This window comes from Tachyglossus aculeatus, chromosome 5 (genome assembly GCF_015852505.1).
Source record: "Tachyglossus aculeatus isolate mTacAcu1 chromosome 5, mTacAcu1.pri, whole genome shotgun sequence".
In the NCBI taxonomy this organism is placed as follows: domain Eukaryota; kingdom Metazoa; phylum Chordata; class Mammalia; order Monotremata; family Tachyglossidae; genus Tachyglossus; species Tachyglossus aculeatus.
Window position 1 is genome coordinate 101410675 of NC_052070.1, and position 21372 is coordinate 101432046.

At 47.7% G+C, this 21372-nt stretch overlaps 1 non-coding gene across 1 annotated transcript; it reads right to left on the minus strand.

Moving 5' to 3' along the window:
* Nucleotides 1-18866: 18866 nt before the first annotated feature.
* On the minus strand, nucleotides 18867-18939 carry TRNAR-UCG. The gene has a single exon. It is a non-coding gene; the product is annotated as a tRNA-Arg (tRNA).
* Nucleotides 18940-21372: the final 2433 nt, after the last annotated feature.

Here is a 21372-nt window from a genome sequence, read left to right on the forward strand (position 1 = left end):
AGGGACCATTAATAATAACAATAATAATAATAAGGTATTTTGTTTAGCTCTTTCTATGTGCCAGGCACTATACTAAGTGCTGGGCTGGATACAAGCAAATTGGGTTGGACACAGTCCCTGTCCCACATGGGTCTCACAGTCTCAATTCCCATTTTACAGATGAGGTAACTGAGGCTCAGATAAGTGAAGTGACTTGCCCAAGGTTACACAGCAGACAAGTGGCAGAGCTGGGATAAGAACCTATGACCTTCTGACTCCCAGGCCTGTGCTCTATCTACTACACCATGATGCTTCCCAACATGGGCAGGGAACGCATCAGCCAACCCTGTAATACTGTACTCTCCCAAGTGCTTAGTATGGTACTCTGCACATAGTAAGTGTATTTTGATTGATTGATTGACTGACAGAGGCAGATGTGCAGACTTCCTTCCAATCAATCAGTAGTATTATTGAGTACTTACTGTGTGCAGAGGACTGTAGTAAGGGCTTGGGAGAATACAATAGATTTGGAAGATGTGTTCCTGCCCCCAAGGACCTTACAGTCTATAGGAGACAGACTTTAAAATAAATTACAGATAAGGGAAATAGTAGAGTATAAAGCTATTTTCATAAGTTCTGTGAGGCTGGGGTGAATATCAAAGTGCTTAAGGGGTACACAACCAGGTGAATAGGTGATGCAGTGGAGCGGGGCGGGGGGATCATATAGGGGCAATGAAGGCATGCCCAAGAGGACCCGGTGCTGGTGAAGGGCACAAGCACCAAGAGAAGTGGGACTTTTCTGATCAGAAAGAGGCACCATCTCTTCCCACAGGCCAGCCCCTTGAGGACCTCCCTCAATAAATCTCCTGTGGTCCCCAGCTGAGGACCCCAACCACATAGCTCAGTGGTACAGATGGATGAAGGAAGGGAGAAAGGAAGGGAGGAAGTAAAGGAGGAAGGTGAAGGGAGGCAGGAAGGGAGGGAGGGAGGATGGCCACCAGCTCTGCCCCTAACACGTTGGGTGACCTGTAGCAAGTGAGTTTTCTCATCTGTGCCAGAGTTTCCTCACCCTACCTCCTGGGGGGTCAGATGAGGGGTGTGTGTGTGTGTGTGTGTGTGTGTGTGTGTGTGTGTGTGTGTGTGTGTGTGTGTGTGTGTGTGTGTGTGTGTGTGTGTGTGTGTGTGTGAAGGAAGGAGGGGAACAGGTGAGTCTTTGCAATAACTGGAGTGAAACAGCTGATTACACCAAAGAGCTTAGTCAGGCTGGAATTCAAGAAATTGTCCCCCAGTAACACAGAATTACCAATCTCACGTAACTCCAAAGGAACAGATGGAAAAAAGACCATCCAGGACATGGATAAATTTCTGCTTTTTCCGCCACAAACTCCACCTCTCCACCACAGGGTCAGCAAATAGTAGAGGGAAAAGTGAGAAAGCCATTAAGGTCTTCTGGGATTTGTCTTGGGTAGGAAGCATTTCTGTTGGGTGTTATTTGAGCTTCCTTACACATGCCTCACTTTGACCTAACCCCCCTTTTGATGACTAGATCCTCTTACCAAACCAAGCCCCGCTGAGCCAATGGGGCAGCCACCCTGACTGCTGCTTGGGCACGTTAAATATTTAGGCATCTGGCAGGGCTGAAATTAGTACTACTGGTAGTAGTAGTATTTATTAAGTGTTCCTGTGTGCAGAGCACTGTACTAGGTGCTGGGAAAGAATACAGAAGTGGGAATTAGACATGGCCCCTGTCCCCACAGGAGTTTAGTTGACTGGACAACCTCATATTGGTCTTGTCTTATGCTGTCGAGTCGTTTCCGACCCATAGCGACACCATGGACGCATCTCTCACAGAATACCCCATCTCCACCTGCAATCATTCTATCCATAGAGTTTTCTTGGCAAAAATATGGAAGTGGTTTTCCATCATCTCCTTCCATAAGACTCAGTAAACTTGAGTCTCCGCCCTCGACTCTCTCCCATGCTTCTACTGCCCAGCACAGGTGAGTTGTGACTTGTAGCAGATTGCCTTCTACTCTCTGGCCACTGCCCAAGATAGGAATGGAATAGACATGCCTCTGCTTGACTCTTTCCCATAGTTGAGACTGATAGAGTACTGGAAACTCTTCAGATGCGACCCTGAGAGACACATCGGTAGCTTATCATAAACTCTGAAATCCGTGTCAGCCTGGCTGTCACCTCCAGCTTTGCCAATCTTGTTTTTTCCCTTTGATTCAAGGCTTCTTGGGGATTAGAAACCTCCAATGGCTTCCCCTCTAGACTGTAAACACCTTGTGGGCAGGGGACATGTCTACTAACCCTGAGAAGCAATGTTGCCTAGTGGCTAGAGCATGGGCCTTTGAGTCAGAAGGACCTGGGCTCTAAACCCAGCCCTGCCACTTGTCTGTTGTGTGACCTTGTGCAAATCACTTCTCTGGACCTCACTTATCTGTAAGATGGTAACTAAGACTTCAAGCCACATGTAAGACAGGGACTGTGTCCAATGTGACAACCTTGTATCTACCCAGCATGGCTCAGTGGAAAAGAGCATGGGCTCTGGAGTCAGAGGTCATGGGTTCAAATCCCGGCTCTGCCACTTGTCAGCTGTGTGACTTGGGGCAAGTCACTTAACTTCTCTATGCCTCAGTCCCCTCATCTGTAAAATGGGGATTAAGACTGTGAGCCCCCCGTGGGACAACCTGATCACCTTGTACCCTCCCCAGCACGTAGAACAGTGCTTTGCACATAGTAAGCACTTAATAAATGCCATTATTATTATTATTATACCCTGCTTAGTACAGCGTCTGGCACACAGTAAGTGCTTAACAAATACCATAAACAAAACAAAACAAAAAAACTCAGTTGTATTGTATTTTCCCAAATGCTTACTACAGTGCTCTGCACACAGTAAGCATTCAATAAATACCACTGATAAATTACCCATTTCTCTCCACATCAAGCAGAAACTCCCATCCATTGACTTGAAAGCACTCAATCAGCAATTTACCAGCTATTTCCCCTCACTCCTCTCTCACAACACCCCTGCTCACAATCTTCATTCCTCATAAGACAACCTACTCAGTATGCCTCATTCTCATCTCTCCTGCAGCCCACCTCTTGCTCACCCCCTCCCCTTCTAGAACTTCCTCCCCTTCCTCTTCTAGACTGTAAACTCGTTGTGGATAGGGAATACCTCTACTAACTCTGTTGTATCATACTCTTCTGAGCACTCAGTTCAGTAAGTGCCCTTTACCTTTGATAAATTCTTATCTGTCAGACCACTTCTTTACCCATCATCAAAGTGTTTATGAAATAACATCTCCTCTAGTGCAGCAGTGTGGCCTAGTGGATAGAACACGGGCCAGAGAGTCAGAAGACCTAGGATAATAAAAATAATAATGATGATGATGATGGTATTTGTTAAGCACTTACTGTGTTCCACTAAGTGCTGGGGTGGATACAAGTAAATTGAGCTTGCTGGAAAAGAATGGCAGCAGACAGACCAGCGTGGCACCCTGCAATTGAGGAAGGAGCGACTCCTTAACAGGACAAGTGTCAAGCAGATCATGAGTCAAAGAAGCACATACCAAAACATGACAGCACAACAAAGGAACGTCTTTATGTGTACACCGTGTGGTTGGGAATATAAGTCTCTCACTGGTCTTTTCAGCGGTGCATACAACCAATGTTAAATTTCACCATCTATGGCAAGTCCTTTGAATTCAAAGGACAAAGAGAAGCAGCGTGACCTAGTGGAATGAGCACAACCCTGAAAATCAGAGGACTTGGTTTCTAATCGCAGCTCTGCCACTTCCCTATGGTGTGACCTTGGATGAGTCATTTAACTTCCCTGTTCCTCAGTTATTTCATCTATAAAATTGGGATTCAAATAACTGTCTGTCCTACTTAAATCATGATCCCCATCTTGATTATCTTGTATCTACCCCAGTGCTTAGTACAGTGCTTGGCACACTGTGCTTGGTACAGTGCTTGGCTTGCCGCCAACCTTTTGTCCACATCATGAGAAGCAGCATGGCTCAGTGGAAAGAGTGCGGGCTTTGGAATCAGAGGTCATGGGTTCAAATCCCAGCTCCGCCAATTGTCAGCTGTGTGACTTTGGGCAAGTCACTTAATTTCTCTGGGCCTCAGTTCCCTCATCTGTAAAATGGGGCTTAAGACTGTGAGCCCCCCGTGAGACAACCGGATCACCCTGTAACCTCTCCAGTGCTTCGAACAGTTCTTTGCACATAGTAAGCACTTAATAAATGCCATCATTATTATATCCTGCTTCTGGCCTGGAATGCCCTCCCTCTTCATACCCAAAAGACAAGCACCTTTTCTCACTTCAAAGCCTTATTAAAAGCATATCTCCTCCAAGAGGCCTTCCCCAACTAAGTGCTCATTTCCCCTTTCCCACTATCTTCTTTGTCACCTGTGCACTTGGTCTACACCCTTTACTCACCCCTCTCTCAGCCCCACAGCATTTATGTATGTATCTGTAATTCATTTATTAAAATTAATGCCTGTATCCCTCTTCTAAGCACTTGTATACTCACTCCCATCTTCCCCATAGCACTTGGGTACATGTCCTGGTACTCTATAACTCCTTCCCACCTGTAATTTATTTCAGAATCTCTCTCCCCAGCTAAAGCCCACTAACTCTATTGTGCTCTCCCAAGTGTTTAGTGTGTAAAGAAGCAGTGTAGCTCAGTGGAAAGAGCATAGGCTTGGGAGTCAGAGGTCATGGGTTCTAATCCCGGCTCTGCCACATGTCAGCTGTGTGACTTTGGGCAAATCACTTAACTTCTCTGTGCCTCAATTACCTCATCAGTAAAATGGGGACTAAGACCGTGAGCCCCATGTGATTACCTTGTATCCCCCCAGTAGAACAGTGCTTGACTTATAGTAAGCGCTTAGAAAATACCATTATTATTATAATGCTTTGCATAGACTAGTTGCTCAATAAATACCATTGATTGAGTGAATGAGTTTGCCCAACATTAGGATAGCTGGTCTTTAAACCACCCTTCCATTTAGCCAGAGTCCCCCTGAGAACCAACTGTAGCTATGGCTCTGCCCTCACGCTGATGGAAACAGAGAAATGCATGTCTGCATTTTAGTGTCTTTGATATCCAGCTGCAGCCAGAACACCTGGGAGGTGCCAATATACTTATTCACAGTTTTTCTGGCCAGAGCCGACATACTGAACAAGGTTCTGATGAGACATCTAATGCTTTGGTTAAAAGATGTAAGGCACCTCCTTCCTCCACCCATCTGCTTGGATCTCACTGGGTGAGGAAATGAAAAACAACTTGAAAGGTATTCTTAGTCAACTGCCGATGGATTTTTTTGACAGCTGTTGAGTAGTGGAACTGGGACAATCAGTCACTCAAGCAATGGTATTTACTGAATGCTTATTATGTACAGGCACTGTACTAAGAGTTTTTTTATGGTATTTGTTAAGCTCTTACTATGTGTCAGGAACTGTACACTAAGCACTGTGGTGGATACAAGCTAATCACATTGGACACAGTCTCTGCCCCGTGTAGGGCTCCCAGTCTTAATCCTCACTTTAATAATAATAATTCTATTTGTTAAGCACTTACTACGTGCCAAGCACTGTTCTAAGCACTGGGGTAGATACAAGGTAATCAGGTTGTCCTATGTGGGGCTCACAATCTTAATCCCATTTTACAGATGAGGTAACTGAAGCATAGAGAAGTGATGTGACTTGCCCAAGGTCATACAGCAGACACGGGGTGGAGCTGGGATTAGAACCCAGGTCCTCCGACTCCCAAGCTTGTGCTCTATCCATTAAGCCATGCTGCTTCTCTAAGATAATCAGGTCCCACATGGAGCTCACAGTCTAAGTAGGAGCAAGAACAGGTATTGAATCCGCATTTGGCGGATGAGGGAACTGAGTCACAGGGAAGTTAAGTGACTTGCTCAAGGTCACACAGCAAATAGGTGGCAGAACCTGGATTAAAACCCAGGCCCTCAGCCTCCCAGGCCCATGCTCTTTCCATTAGGCCACACTGCTTCCATTTGGGAAACAGCCCTGGGAGGCACTTGGAAGAGTACAATACAGTAGACTTGGGTCATTCATTCATTCATTCAATCATATTTATTGAGTGCTTACTGTGTGCAGAGCACCGTACTAAGCACTTGGAAAGGACAAGAGAAGCAGCGTGGCTCAGTGGAAAGAGCACAGGCTTTGGAGTCAGAGGTCATGGGTTCAAATCCCGGCTCCAACACTTGTCAGCTGTGTGACTTTGGGCAAGTCACTTCACTTCTCTGGGCCTCAGTTACCTCATCTGTAAAATGGGGATGAAGACTGTGAGCCCCCCGTGGGACAACCTGATCACCTTGTAACCTCCCTAGCGCTTAGAACAGTGCCTTGCACATAGTAAGCACTTAATAAATGCTAACATTATTATTATTATTATTACAATTCAGCAACAGAGACAATCTTTACCCAACAACGGGCTCACAGGCTAGAACGGGGAGACAGACAACAAAACAAAACAAGTAGACAGGCATCAATAGCATCAAAAAATATATATATAGAATTATAGATTTTTACACATCATTAATAAAATTAATATAATAATAAATATGTACATATATACACAAGTGCTGCGGGACGGGAAAGGGGGTAGAGCAGAGGGAGGGAGTAGGGGTGATGGGGAGGGGAGGAGGAGCAGAGGAAAAGGGGGGCTCAGTCTGGGAAGGCCTCCAGGAGGAGGTGAACTTTCAGTAGGGCTTTGAAGGGGGGAAGTGAGCTAGTTTGGCGGATGTGAGGAGGTAGGGCATTCCAGGCCAGAGGTAGAACGTGGGCCAGGGGTCGATGGCGGGACAGGTGAGAACGAGGCCTAGTGAGGAGGTTAGCAGCCGAGGAGCGGAGTGTGTGGGCTGGGTTGTAGAATTAGAGAAGGTTGGTGAGGTAGGAGGGGGCAAGGTGATGGAGAGCTTTGAAGCCAATTGTGAGGAGTTTTTGCTTGATATGAAGGTTGATAGGCAACCACTGGAGATTTTTGAGGAGGGGAGTGACATTCCCAGAGCATTTCTGTAGGAAAACAATCTAGGCAGCAGAGTGAAGTATAGACTGAAGTGGGGAGAGACAGGAGGTTGGGAGATCAGAAAGGAGGCTGATTCAGTAATCCAGTTGGGATACGATGAGTGATTGTACTAATAAGGTAGTGGTTTGGATGGAGAGGAAAGGGTGGATCTTGGTGATGTTGTGTAGGTGAGACCGTCAGGTTTTGGTGACAGATTGGATGTGTGGGGTGAATGGGAGAGCAGAGTCAAGGATGACACCAAGGTTGTAGGCTTGCGAGACAGGAAGGATGGTAGTGCCATCCACAGTGATGGAAAAGTCAGGGAGAGGACAGGATTTAGGAGGGAAGATAAGGAGCTCAGTCTTGGACATGTTGAGTTTTAGGAAGCGGGCGGACATCAAGGTGGAGATGTCCTGAAGGCAGGAGGAGATACAAGCCTGGAGGGAGGGAGAGAGAATAGGGGAGGAGATGTAGATTTGGGTATCATCTGTGCAGAGATGATAGTTGAAGCCGTGGGAGTGAATGAGTTCACCAAGGAAGTGAGTCTAGATGGAGAACAGAAGGGGACCAAGAACTGACCCTTGAGGAACCCCTACAGTTAGGGAATGGGAGGGGGAGGAGGAGCCTGTGAAGGAGACTAAGAATGAACAGCCTGATCCCTGCTCACAAGGAGCTTACAGTCTAGAAGGGGAGACAGATATTAAAATAAATTACAGATAGAGGAAGTAGTAGAGTATAGGAATATGTCCATAAGTTCTGTGGAGCAGGGGGTGGGATGAATATCAAGTGCTCAAGTCAGGGAAGGCTTCTTGGAAGAGATGTGATTTAAGTAGGGCTTTGAAGGTAGAGAAGCTATTGAATAGGAAGGGGAAGGGAGTTCCAGGCCAAAGGGAGACTGTGGGTGAGGGATTTGTAGCGAGGTAGGAGAGATTGTGGTATAATGCGTAGGTTAGCTTTAGAGGAGCCACGTATGTGGGTTGGATTGTAGTAGGAGATTAGCAAGGTAAGGCAGGAATGGGGAGAGCTTATTGAGCACCTTAAAGCTAATGGTAAGGAATTTATATTTGATGTGAAGGGGCAGCCATCGGAGGTTTTCTAGGAGTAGGGAGTTGTGGAACTAACAGTTTTTTTTTAAAGTGATCTTGGGTAGCAGAGTGAAGTATGGACTGGAGAAGACAAAGACAGGTGGCAGGGAGGTCAGCAAGGAGGCTGATGCAGGAGTCAAGGTGAAGCACAAGAAGTATTGTGGTCTAGTGGATCGAGCACGGGCCTGCAAGTCAGAAGGACCTGGATTCTAATCCTGGCTCTGTCACTTGTCTACTGTGTGACATTGGACAAGGAACTTCACTTTTTTATGCCTCAGTTACCTTACCTGTAAAATGGGGATTAAGACTGTGAGCCCCATGTGGGACATGGTCCGTGTCCAACCTGATTAAGCTGTGCCTACCCCAGAGCTTGGTAAGTGTCTGACACATAATAAGCACTTAACAAATACCATTAAAAAAAAGAAGTGGGTTATGGGAAATGATAAGAGTTTGGACCAAGGTGGTGGCAATTTGGATGGAGAGGAAGGAGCAGATGTTAGACAGGATTTGGTGACAGACTGACTATGCGGGTTTAAATGAGAGAGATGCACAGAAGATAAGGCCAAAGTTACAGGCTTGTGAGACAGGGAGAATGGTGATGTTATCTACTGTGATGGGAAAATCTGAGAGAGAACAGGATATCAAAGATATTGCAACAATAGAGCACTGCTGAAACAGGATTTGAACAAATCAGGCAGTGACTTTTAGGGACCCCATTGAGGATCGGATGCACAATCTCTGATGTCATCACCTCTCACTCCCATTCCAAAAGGAGGGGTGTTTCAAGGAATCTGACCTCACCAGACATTCAATGATAAGAGCTGTATTCTTGGGAAAGAAGCTCCGTGAGGGCATGGAACCTGTCTAACCAACTCTGTTGTACTTTACTCTCCAAAGTGCTAAGTACAGTGCTCTGCACACAGTAAGTTCTCAGTAAATATCATTTATTGATTGAAAAGCTTCCAAACCTTCATCTTCCTGGTGTGTGGATTTAATGTTGTGGAACACAAGGTCCGAAGGAGGGCCTTTTACTGGGAGAACCTTGAGACGGAAAAGGGCTTAGGTTGTTGGTGTCTGCATTAGATGACCTCTGAACTCTCTGCTGGCTCCCTGACTTCTGCACCAAGCAAAAACTCACAATAGGCTTCAAGGCTCTTCACCAACTCACCCCACCCTTTAAATCTGCTCTCTTCACCTGCTACTCCCCAAGTCACTCTCTCCATTCTTCTCAACTAACCTAACTGTTCCTCGCTCTCCACTTTCTCTCCTCCAACCTGCCTGTTTAGAACTCCTTCATTACTCAATTTTCCAGACCATATACATAGCATTTGTTAAGCCCTTACTGTGTGCCAGGCACTATACTAAGCACTGAAGTAGACACAAGTTAATCAGGTTGGACACAATCCCTGCCCCACATAGGGCTCACAGTCTTAATTCCAGTTTTACACATGAGGGAACTGAGGCACAGACAAATGAAGTGACTTGCCTAAAGTCACACAGCAGAAAAGTGGCTGGGCTAGGATTAGGACCAAGGTCCTCTGACTCCCAGGTTCATGCTCCATCCACTAGGCCACAGTTCTCGTCTTCCTCCTCCTCTTCTTCCTCCTCCTTTTTCTCCTCTCTCTTCCCCTCCTTTTCCTCCTCCCTCTCCTCCCTTCCCCATTCCTCCTTCTCCTCCTCCTCTTTCTTCTCCACCTCCTCCTCTTCCCTCACCTTCAGTAGGAGGAGACTAGGATTCTAAATTGGACCCCTGGAATGGGACGGGGGCAAGCTTCTCCCCAGATTGCTGGGGGTTGGGGCTTGGGAAATGATGAAATGGAGGGGAGATTTTGAGGAAGGCAAGGGTCACTTCCAGGAGCTCTCAGTGCTGGAAGAAGTGCTGGAAGAGAAGCAGCATGGTCTAGTTGACAGAGCACAAGCCTTGGAGTCAGAAGGACCTGGGTTCTAATCCCGGCTCCACCACTTGTTTGTTGTATGACCTTGGGCAAGTCACCTCATTTCTCTTGGCCTCAGTTACCTCACCTGTAAAATGGGGATTATGACTGTGAGCCCCATGTGGAACAGGTGCTGTGTCCAGCCTGGTTACCTTGTAACTACTCCAGCAATTAGAAAAGTGCCTGGCACACAGTAAGTGCTTGGCAAATACCATTTAAAAAAGAGAAGAGGAAGAAGACAGGAGAGCAACACAGGAGCCTTTTAAATGAAGACCTGGAAGGGTTGAGCTGCCATGAGAGAAGCCACTCACTGAAACAAGAGTAGAAGCAACATGGCTTAGTGGAAAGAGCCTGGGCTTGGGGATCAGAGGAAGTTGGTTCTAATCCCAGCTCTGCCACTTGTCTGCTCTGTGACCTTGGGCAAGCCACTTAACTTCTCTGTGCCTCAGTTCCCTCATCTGGAAAATGGGGATTTAAATAGTGAGCCCCACACAGGACAACCTGATGATCTTGTAGCTAGCCCAGTGCTTAGAACAGTGCCTGGCACATAGTAAGCACTTAACAAAATCATAGTAATAATAATAAGTGAATGCCAGTCCCTCTCTGGCACTGCCCCCCCCCAACCAGGACTTGACATTTCCAAGGCCGGAACAGCAGATTGGCCACCAACTGCTATCATATGGATTCCCACTCTTTCTCCATTGTGTGGGCTCTGCCAGTTGCCTCACCTCTGGTCTGCCTGGCCCTGACTGCCCCACGCTGGGCCCCTCCTCTCCAGCCTCTCCATCTCCTTGCCCCAGTCTCCCTGGCTCCGACAACCAAACCCTTGACCCCAGGGGGGGCGGGGAAAGTAATTCCTTGGAAGGAATTGCTCTTTTTCTGCCAGCATCTTTCAGGATGTCCCCAGTCTGTGACCCCCTCCAGGGTAGAGTTTTCTGAGTGACCACCAGGGCCCAGTCGTGAGCAGAAGTCCGGGCAGACCCTGGCTCTGGTTGACAGGCGATGTTACACTGCCACCTGGTGGCCAGCAGCCTCGCAGATGTGGGATTCTCAGGCCCGAAGTTTACTAAGGATACTTGCATTCAATCAATCAATCAATCGTATTTATTGAGCGCTTACTGTGTGCAGAGCACTGTACTAAGCGCTTGGGAAGTACAAGTTGGAAACATATAGAGACAGTCCCTACCCAACAGTGGGCTCACAGTCTAGAAGTGGGCTCACAGTCTAGAAGTGGACTTCATTCATTCAATCTTATTTCTTGAGGGCTTTTACTGCCTGCAAAACACTGTACTAAGCGTTTAGGATAGTACAATATACCATATAAAATATACAGTAATACAATACAGTAATATGCATATATATATGTATGTGTGTGTATATATATTTATATATATAAATATATATACCTATGTATATAGGTATATATATAAAGAGAGAGAGAGAGAGAGAGAGAGAGAGAGAGAGAGAGAGAGAAGCAGTGTGGCATAGTGGAAAGAGCCCGGGCTTGGGAGTCAGAGGTCGTGGGGTTCTAATAATCCCGGTTCTGCCTGTGATCAGCTGAGAAGTCACTTGACTTCTCTGTGCCTCAGTTCCCTCATCTGTAAATTAAGACTGTGAGCCCCACGTGGGGCAACCTCATTACCTTGTATCTACCCCAGCACTTAGAACAGTGCTTGGCACATAGTATGTACTTAACAAATGCCATCATTATTATACATAGACATACACACAACATATATACCATATATATTATGGTATTTGTTAAGCATTTACTATGTTCCAGGCACTGTACTAAGCCCTGGGGTATATGGGGTATACATATGTATATGAGTATGTATATAAATATGTATATACACAAAATATTATATATCATATATATTACGTGTTTGTTAAGCACTTCTACTGGGTTCCAGGCATTCTACTAAGTCCTGGGGTAGATACAAGCTAATCAGGTTGAACACAGTTCATGTTCTACATGGGCTCACAGTCTTAATCCCCATTTTACAAATGAGGTAACTGAGGCCCAGAGAAGTGAAGTGATTTGCCCAAGGTCATACAGCAGAGGCGGCATTAGAACGCAGGCCCTCTGTCTCCCAGGCCCATGCTCTTTCCACTAGACCACGCCGCTTCTCTATTAATGCCAATAGTATAACACTATGAAACAATAATTATCATATCTCTTGAGGTCTCTTGCTTCTTTCTCATTCATATTCTCTAGGTGGTTTCAGTTAGGGACAAGTAGAAAAATTCCCTTACGGGTGCTGCTCTGAGTTTCATGTCCAAACATGGCTTGCAAAATGGGTAAGGCACAGTGGTACGTACTGTTGACTAGGCCTCAGAGATATTCTCTGCTAACTATAGATTGCACTCATTATCCCTCTCAGCCCATCTTCCAGTTCAAGCTTCTATACACGTACCACCTCACATTGTCAGCTGCTAAATTCTGTTGGTTTTCCCTCCACAACATTTCCAGAATCTGCCCTTTTCTCTCCATCCAGAAGACCATCACCTTGGTCCAGGTGCTCATCATATTCTGGCAAATGAATGTTTCAGCCTCTTTGTGGGTCTCCCTGCCTTTAGTGTCTCCACTCTGCAGTCCATACTTCACTCTGCTGCCTGGAACGTGACCTTATTCTACACATTCCTGTCCACTCCTCAAAAACCTTCAATGACTGCCTCTCCTATCATTCTTCCCAAGCTAACCTAATTCCCTGTACCTCGTTCTCTGCTCTCCTTTCCCTGACCCCTGGCTCACACCCTATCTACAAAGCCCCTCTGAAGTTGTACCTCCACCAGGAAGCTTTCCCTGACTAATTTTTCTTCCCCCCGACGACAGTCTCCCAACTGTCATCTAAGCCCTCACAACCTCCCACAGCACTTTTGAACACAGCAATTTACATTCTCTATTTTAAGCACTTATTCTCCCTCTTTATAATTTTTTGTGTGTCTGCCTCCCCTTTGGATTCTAAGTTCCTTGAGGGCAAGAATCATTTCTTCTTCCTCCCTTATGCACTCCCTTATGCTTAATAGAGTGCCCTGCATACAGATTGATTGATTGACCGAACAACTGATGGATCAGTGGAGGCAATCTCTCCATCTGTTGCATTGCCTTTGAGCTGAAGGAGAGTCTATTCTGAAGGAAATACAGAAAAGTGAGGAGAACTCAATTATTATTACTAACCCCCATCACTACTGCATCATTATGACTATATCTTTGAGATATTTGAAGGGTTTCTGAGGCTTTATCCCTTTCTTTACCAACTGCTCCAAATGTCTCCACCAGACTCTGTATGCTGCAGAGGGCTTTCAGTCCTAGGTCTCCAGCCCTGACCTTTACCCTTTTCCCACTCACCTTTCCTCTAGCTCCCAAATCCAGCTGGTCACTCATCTTTTCCTCACCTAGTCGCGGTCACTTCCTGTTCCCCACAGCAGTGCTCTGCTCCTTTTGGGCAGTCCCTCAGTATTTTTGACTGGCCACATCCTGTGAGGTGGATGGGGAGGGAGGACCAGAAGTGATGTCATAAAGGAATCCTGGGGTACCTGCTCTTGGCGCTGAAGATGGCACTGGCCAGGAGCTAGCTGGCAGACCTCTGCTCTTCTCATCTTCAAAGCCTTCAGAGATTTCATCTCCGCCAGGAGACCTCCTCTGAAGCCTTTTTTTTGTTGTTTTTTAATGGTCTTTGTTAAGTGCTTACTATGTTAAGGGTTTATTGTGCTCCAGACACCTTACTAAGCGCTGGGAGTAGATACAAGTTAATCAGGTTGGACCCAGTTCCTGAGGTCCCACATGGGGCTCACACTCTGAATCCCCATTTACAGATGAGATAACTGAGGGCCAGAGAAGTGAAGTGCCTCGTTCAAAGTTACACGACAGACAAGCGGAGGAGCCAGGATTAGAAGCCAGGTCCCTCTGACTCCCAGGCCCGAGTTTTACCCACTAGGCCACACTGCTTCCTTCATCTCTGTCCTTTATGTCCTCCAAGTGACTCTTCAGCTCCTCTGCCCCACCTAGGCCCATATGTTATCCCAACACCTTCAGATCATATTAATGAACCCATCTCATATATATAATCTATTACTCCCTCTAGCTATAATCTCTTTTTAATGTCTGTCTCCATCATTAGATGGTAAGCTCCTGGAGGGTAGCAATAATGTCTTCTCATTCTTTTGGAGTTATCCATGTGTTCAGTATGGTGTTCTGCACATAATAGATGCTTAATAAATGCGACTGATTGATTATCAGATAAATGCAAAGGCTGTAGATTACTTTCCCCGTTGTATAGACAGGAAAAACTGACACAGAGCAGGGAGGTGCTTTTCCATAGGTCACACAGCCCGTCATTGGCCAAGTTGTGCTTTCCAGAAAAACCCCAGGGAGGCTTCTCTTCGGGCTCCAGCAGAGGAAAGTCCTCTCTTTCTCTCCTCGGTTTCCCTGTCCCCCAATCTTTCCCTCAGTCCCACCCCCTTATTTCTCTGCAGCCCTTGGCTCGGCTGCTTGGGGGAAGGGGTAGTCTTTCTTTCCTGAAGTCCTCTCACCCATTCGGATGCCTCATTCCAGGAGAAGGCCCCAGGAGCAGATGGAGTGCAGGTATGAACTAAGACCGCCCCCCACAATGGCCTCCTCCCCCTCCCCATGCTATCAGAGGCCATCCCCGCCGCCCCATGGCGGAGGAAGGGGGGTTAGGGCAGAAGGTAGAGATCCATTTGGGCTGAAATATCAGATCCTGGGCAGGGAATGTGCTTTCTATATTGTTGTGTTGTACTCCCCCAAGCGCTTAGTACAGTTTTCTGCACATATTAAGTGCTCAATGAATATGATTGATTGAATGATCCAGGAACAAGAATCCACAGAAACTGCCCTCCCAACAGTCACCACTGATCTCCTTCTTGCCAAATCCAACAGCTTCTACTCCATCCTAATCTGCCTCGACCTTTCAGCAGCCTTTGACACTGTGGACCACCCCCTTCTCCTGGAAACATTATCCAACCTTGGTTTCACTGACTCTTTCCTCTCCTGGTTCTCCTCTTATCTCTCTGTCCGTTCATTCTCAGTCTCCTTCATGGGCTCCTCCTCTGACTCCCACCCCTTCACTGTGGGAGTCCCTCAAAATTCAGTTCTGGGTCCCCTTCTATTCTCCATCTACACTTATTCCCTTGGAGAACTCATTCACTCCCACAGCTTCAACTACCACCTCTATGCAGGTGATACCCACATCTACATCTCCTCCTCGATCTTGCTTCCTCTCTCCAGGCTCACATCTCCTCCTGACTTCAAGGCATCTCTACATGGATGTCCTCCTGTCACCCCAAACTTAACATATCCAAAACAGGGCTCCTTATCTTCCCACTCAAACCTTGTCCTCTCCCTGACTTTTCCATCACTGTAGATGGCACCACCACAACCCCATAACCTTGACATTATCCTTGACTCCTCTTTCTCAGTCAACCTGTATATTGAATCCGTCACCAAATTCTGCCTGTCCCACCTGCACAACATTGCTAAAATTCACCCTTTCTTCTCCATCGAAACTTCTACTACTGGTAATCACTCATCCTATCCCGCCTAGATTATTGCAACAGTCTCCTTGCAGACCTCCCGATCTCTTGTTCCAGTTCATACTTCACTCCGCCGCCTGGATCATCTTTCTACAGAAATGTTCGGAACATGTCATCTCTCCTCCTCAAAAATCTCCAGTGGTTGCCTATCCACCTCCACATCAAACAAAAACTCCTCTCCATTGGCTTTAAAGCTCTCTGTCACCTTGCCCCCTCCTTCCTCACCTCACTTCTCTTCTTCTACAACCCAGTCTGCATAATTCGCTCCTCTGGTGCTAACCTTCTCACTGTGCCTCCATCTCACTTGTCTTGCCTTCAATCCCTGGCCCATGACCTGCCTCTGGCCTGGAACACCCTCCCTCCTCAAATCCAACAGACAACTACTCTCTCCCCTTTCAAAGGCTACTGAAGGCACATCTCCTCAAAGAGGCCCTCCTAGACTAAGCCCCACTTTTCCTCATTTCCCAATCCCTTCTGCATCACCCTGACTTGCTCCCTTTGCTCTCCCCATCACCCCCAGCCCCACAGCACTTATGCTTGTACTTGTCATTTTATTTATTTGTATTGATGTCTGTTTCCCTTAGACTGTGAGCTTGTAGTGAGAAGGGATTGTCACTGTTTATTATAGTATTGTACTTTCCCAAGCACTTAGTATAGTGCTCTGCACACAGTAAGTGCTGAATAAATATGATTGAACGAATGAATGAATGAACCAAGCCCAAAGGGTGGGGGTTTCAGGTGGAACTTGACTTGCTCAGCCACTGGGGCTGGGAGTTTCTGGGGTAGGGGAGGCTCCCTAAGTACAATCCAAGACCCTCACCAGGCTCCTTTCCCCAAAATTCAGGGTGCTATTGGCTTGGCCCTCCATTATAGAGGAGGGGCAGAGTGGCCTAGTGGATAGAGCACAGCCCTAGGAGTCAGAGGACCTGGGTTCTAGTTCTGGCTTTGCTACTTGTCAACTGTGTGGCCATGACCAAGTCACTTAACTTTCCTGTGCCTCAATTACCTCATCTGTAAAATGGGGATTAAGACCATGAGGTCCTGTATGGGCTGTGGACTGTGTCCTGTTTAGCTTGTATCTACCCCGGTACTTAGAACAGTGCTTGACACATGGTAAATGCTTAATAAATACCATTATTATTATTAAAGACCATATAGGAGGTCTGGAGAATATATATTAACACATATTGTCAAGCACTTTCTAACTGCACAGTACTAAGTGCTGGGGGTAGACGCAAGATAATCAGGTCCCACATGGGGCTCAGAGTCCAGTAAGAGAAAGAATAGGTATTGAATCTCCATTTTGTAGATGAGGGAACCGAGGCGCAAGGAAGCTACGTAACTTGCCCAAGTTCATGCAACAGACAAGTGACGAAGCCGGGATTAGAACCCAGGCCCTCTGACTCCCAGGCCCTTGCTCTTTCCACTAAGCCATGCTTCTTCTCAGGATCCCCGCCCCTGGGAGAGAGGATGTGGAATGTGGGGAGGGAGAGGCAGAAATGTCCCAGTGGAATCCCCAGGGGATGCCCTCTCCTGTCTAATTTTTCTTAATGGTATTTGTTAAGTGCTTACTATGTGCCAGGCACTGTATTAAGAGATGGGGCAGATGCAAGTTAGTCAGGTTGGACACCATCCCTGTCCCATATATGGCTCACAGTCTTCATCCCCATTTTACAGATGAGGAAACAGAGGCCCAGAGAATTGAGGTGACTTGCCCAAGGTCACACAGCAGACAAGTGGTGGAGGTGACATTAGAACCCAGGTCCTTCTGACTCCCAGGCCTGTGCTTTCATTCTTTCAATCGTATTTGTTGAGCGCTTACTGTGCAGAGCACTGTACTAAGTGCCTGGAAAGTACAATTCAGCAATTGTACAATCCAGCAAAGTACAATTCTGTGCTCTATCCATTAGGCCATCCTGTTTCTCAGCATGATTGACAACTGCATCCGTGGGTGTAGGTGTCTTTGAGAGACAATCTCTAGAATATTTGTCCATAAGAATTCATAATCCTACTTTCCTGGTTTAAAGAGCTCAAAGGTCACAGATCTGACCGCATAGATGCTGCAGAAGGAAGAGCGAGTAGGCCTAGAGGAAACAGCCCGGGCCTGGGAGTCAGAGGACCTGGGTTCTAATCCCAGCTCTGCCACTTGTCTGCTGGGTGAACTTGGGCAAATCACTTAACTTCTCTGTGATTCAGTCACCTCATCTGTAAAATGGGGATTCAATCCCTGTTCCCCCTCACACCTAGATGGTGTGTCCCAAGTGGGACTTGGACTTATGCCCAACCTGATTAGCTTGTGCCTACCCCAGCCCTTAGTATAAGGCCTGGCATATAGTGAGTGCTTAACAAATACCATCAATAATAACAATGGTATTTGTTAAATGCTTACTATGTGCAAAGCACTGTTCTAAGCACTGGGGGGATACAAGGTGATCAGGATGTCCCACATGGGGCTCAGTCTTAATCTCCATTTTACAGATGAGGTAAGTGAGGCACAGAGAAGTGAAGTGACTTGCCCAAAGTCACACAGCTGACAATTGGCAGAGCTGGGATTTGAACCCATGACCACTGACTCCAGAGCCCGGGCTCTTCCCACTGAGCCACGCTGCTTCATTAAGAAACAGGACAATCTGGGAAGGCCACTAGGAGGAGATGTGACTTTAAAATGACTTCGAAGGTGGGGAGAGTGGTGGTCTGCTGTGTATGAAGGCTCAGTGAGTTCCAGTCCAGAGGGTGAATTTGCCGAGGAAGCCTGGGGCACCCAGTAGATCAGTCCCCCAGAACAGTGGTCTGTCTGCCCTTGCTATACAGGTTTTCAAGTGGAAAGAGAAGGTTTTTATGATTAATAATAATAATAATAATAATAATAATAATAATAATAATATAATGGCATTTGTTAAGCGCTTACTCTGTGCCAAGCACTGTTCTAAGCACTGGGGTTGATACAAGATAATCAGGTTGTCCCACATGGGGCTTACACTCTTAATCCCCATATTACCGATGAGGTCACTGCAGCACAGAGAAGTTAAACTACTTGCCCAAGGTCACACAGCTGACAAGAGGTCCCCCTAGCCTATGTTACGTGCGTTTTGCTGCTAAGGAAGCGCTGATGTCGGTAAATGGGCAAGGTGCCTTCAGCGGGAGACCTCGAGCGTCTCAGAATTACAACATTCAGTTTGTGAAGGGTCTAAAAAAATCCTCGGGGCAGAGCGAAAACAAAGAAAGAAAATAAGATTTAAAGAAAAGACGACCTCCACCGACCGCGGCAGGACTCGAACCTGCAATCTTCTGATCCGAAGTCAGACGCCTTATCCATTAGGCCACGCGGCCGCCCGGTAGTAAATGCCCTCGCGCGAGTTTAGGAAGATTTTGCCCCGCCCCGGCCTCGCGCTGGACCAATCCAAGTGGGTCCCGAGCGGCGGGGGGAAGGGGAAGGGGAAGGGGAGGAAAGCGACGCCATCGGCTGGCGGCTGCGCGGGCTGGGCGCTCCGACCTCCCCTTCTTCCGCCCTCGGCGGACGGGGCCGTTTGGGACCTCCCGATTCGGCCCACCCCCCCCAACCCCCCATCCTGCCTCCGCCCCCACGTGCACCGGCGGCCGCCCCACTGCCCAGGTCACCGGGGGCTGGGGGTGGGCTCTGTTCCGGGCCCGGGGTTGGGGCTGGGGCTGGGATGAGCTGGGGTGGGGCTGAGCTGAGCTGGGGTGGAGTTGGGGCTGAGTTTGGGTGGGGCTGGGGCTGAGTGGGAGTGGGACTGGGCTGAGTGTGGTGGGGGGCTGGGCTGAGTTGTGGGGGCTGGGGCTGAGTTGGGCTGGGCTGAGTTGGGGGGCTGGGAATGGGTTGAGTTGTGGGGGCTGGGGTGGGGCAGGGACTGGAGCTGCGGCTGGAGCTGGACTGGGAGCGGCCTCTATTCTGGGTCTGAGGGCAGGCTGGGATGGGCTGGGGGTGGACTCTATTCCACGAGAAGCAGCGTGGCTTAGTGGATAGAGCACGGGCTTGGGAGTCAGAGGTCGTGGATTCTAATCCTGCTCCGCCACTTGTCAGCTGTGTGACTTCGGGCAAGTCACTTCACTTCTCTGTGCCTCAGTTACCTAATCTGTAAAATGGGGATTAAGACTGTGAGCCCCATGTAGGACAACCTTGTATCTACCCTAGTGCTTAGAATAGTGCTTGGCGTGTAGTAAGCGCTGAACAAATACCATTATTAGTATTGTTATTATTATTATATTATTATTATTCTGGGGCTGGGGTTGGAGCTGGGCACGGGCTGTGTCCGGGCCTGGGGAGGCCGTTCAGAAAAGGGAGACGGGTGGCTTAGTGTTGTTCCGGGGACCGGTGTCGGGGTCTCACTGTCCAGTCCGGGGGTCGGCTCCTTGCAGGGACCCTGGGCCCGGCATGGTGCTTTTCACCACTGGGGACCCTGTCCCTGGGTTGGCCACGGACGGCCAGCACTCAAGTAGCCACCAGAACCGGACAGTCCCCTGAAAACCGGCCTGTCCGATGGAAAAGCTGCCTAGCCTAGTGGATAGAGCATGGGCCTGAGAGTCAGAGGACAAGTCGCTTCACTTCTCCGGGCCTCGGTTACCTCATCTGTAAAATGGGGACTAAGACTGTAAGCCCTAGGTGGGACAGGGACTGTGTCTAACCTGATTAGCTTGTATCTACCCCATCGCTTAGTACAATGCCTAGCACACAGTAAGTGCTTAACAAATGCCAATTAGAAAAAAAGCCCCACAAATGACTAGCTGTCAGTGCCCCTGAGAGGGAGGGCAGTCTGTCCTCTGGCTGGTATTTATCAATCAGTTAAGGGTATTTAATGACCACTTACAGTGTGCGGTCCACTGAAATAAATGCTTGAGAGAGTATAATACAGTAAAATTGGCTGACACAATCCTCTGCCCACAAGGAGCTTACAGTCTATAGTGGGAAATAGACCTTAAAAGACATCACAGGTAGGGCAGAGCGTAGCCTATGGATATAAGTGCTTTTGGGGTCAGGAGGAAGGAACGTTGTGATTGGGGGGGTACAGACCTAAGGGGCTGAAGGGAGGGAAGTGGGGTGGGATATTGAGGACTTAGGGAAGGCTTATTGGAGGAAATGTGATTTTAGGAGGGCTTTGAAGATGGGGAGAATGGTGGTCTGTCGGATGGAAAGGGGGAGGAAGCTAGAGATTGATGCATCCAAGGCCGAACTCAAATCATCTTGCTTCCTTCTACCTCACCTCGCTGATTTGTTACTACAACCCAGCACATACAAACTTTGCTTCTCTAATGAGAAGCAGAGAGGTGTAGTGGATAGAGCACAGGCCTGGGAGTCAGAGGGTCATGAGTCCTAATCCCGGCTCTGTCACTTATCCAACGTGTGATCCTGGGCAAGTCACTTCACTTCCCTGGGCCTCATCTGTAAAATGGGGTTTGAGACTGTGAGCCTCACATGGGACGGGGGCTGTGTCCAACCCAATCTGCTTGTATCCACCCCAGAGCTTAGTACAGTGCCTGGCACATAGTTAAGTACTTAACAAATACCATAATTGTTATTATTAATGCCAAATTTCATCTGTCTCGCCTTGACGCCCCCAGCTCACATCCTCCCTCCTTCAAGGCACAGTGAATAGACTGGGGTTGGAGGAACAACGTTTGTGAGCTGATTGGAGGGGGAGATCAGAGCGGTAAGGTAGGAGGGGAGAGTTCATCCAGTCACATTTATTGAGCACTTTCTGTGTGCAGAGCACTGTACTAAATGCCTGGGAGAGTACAGTGTAACAA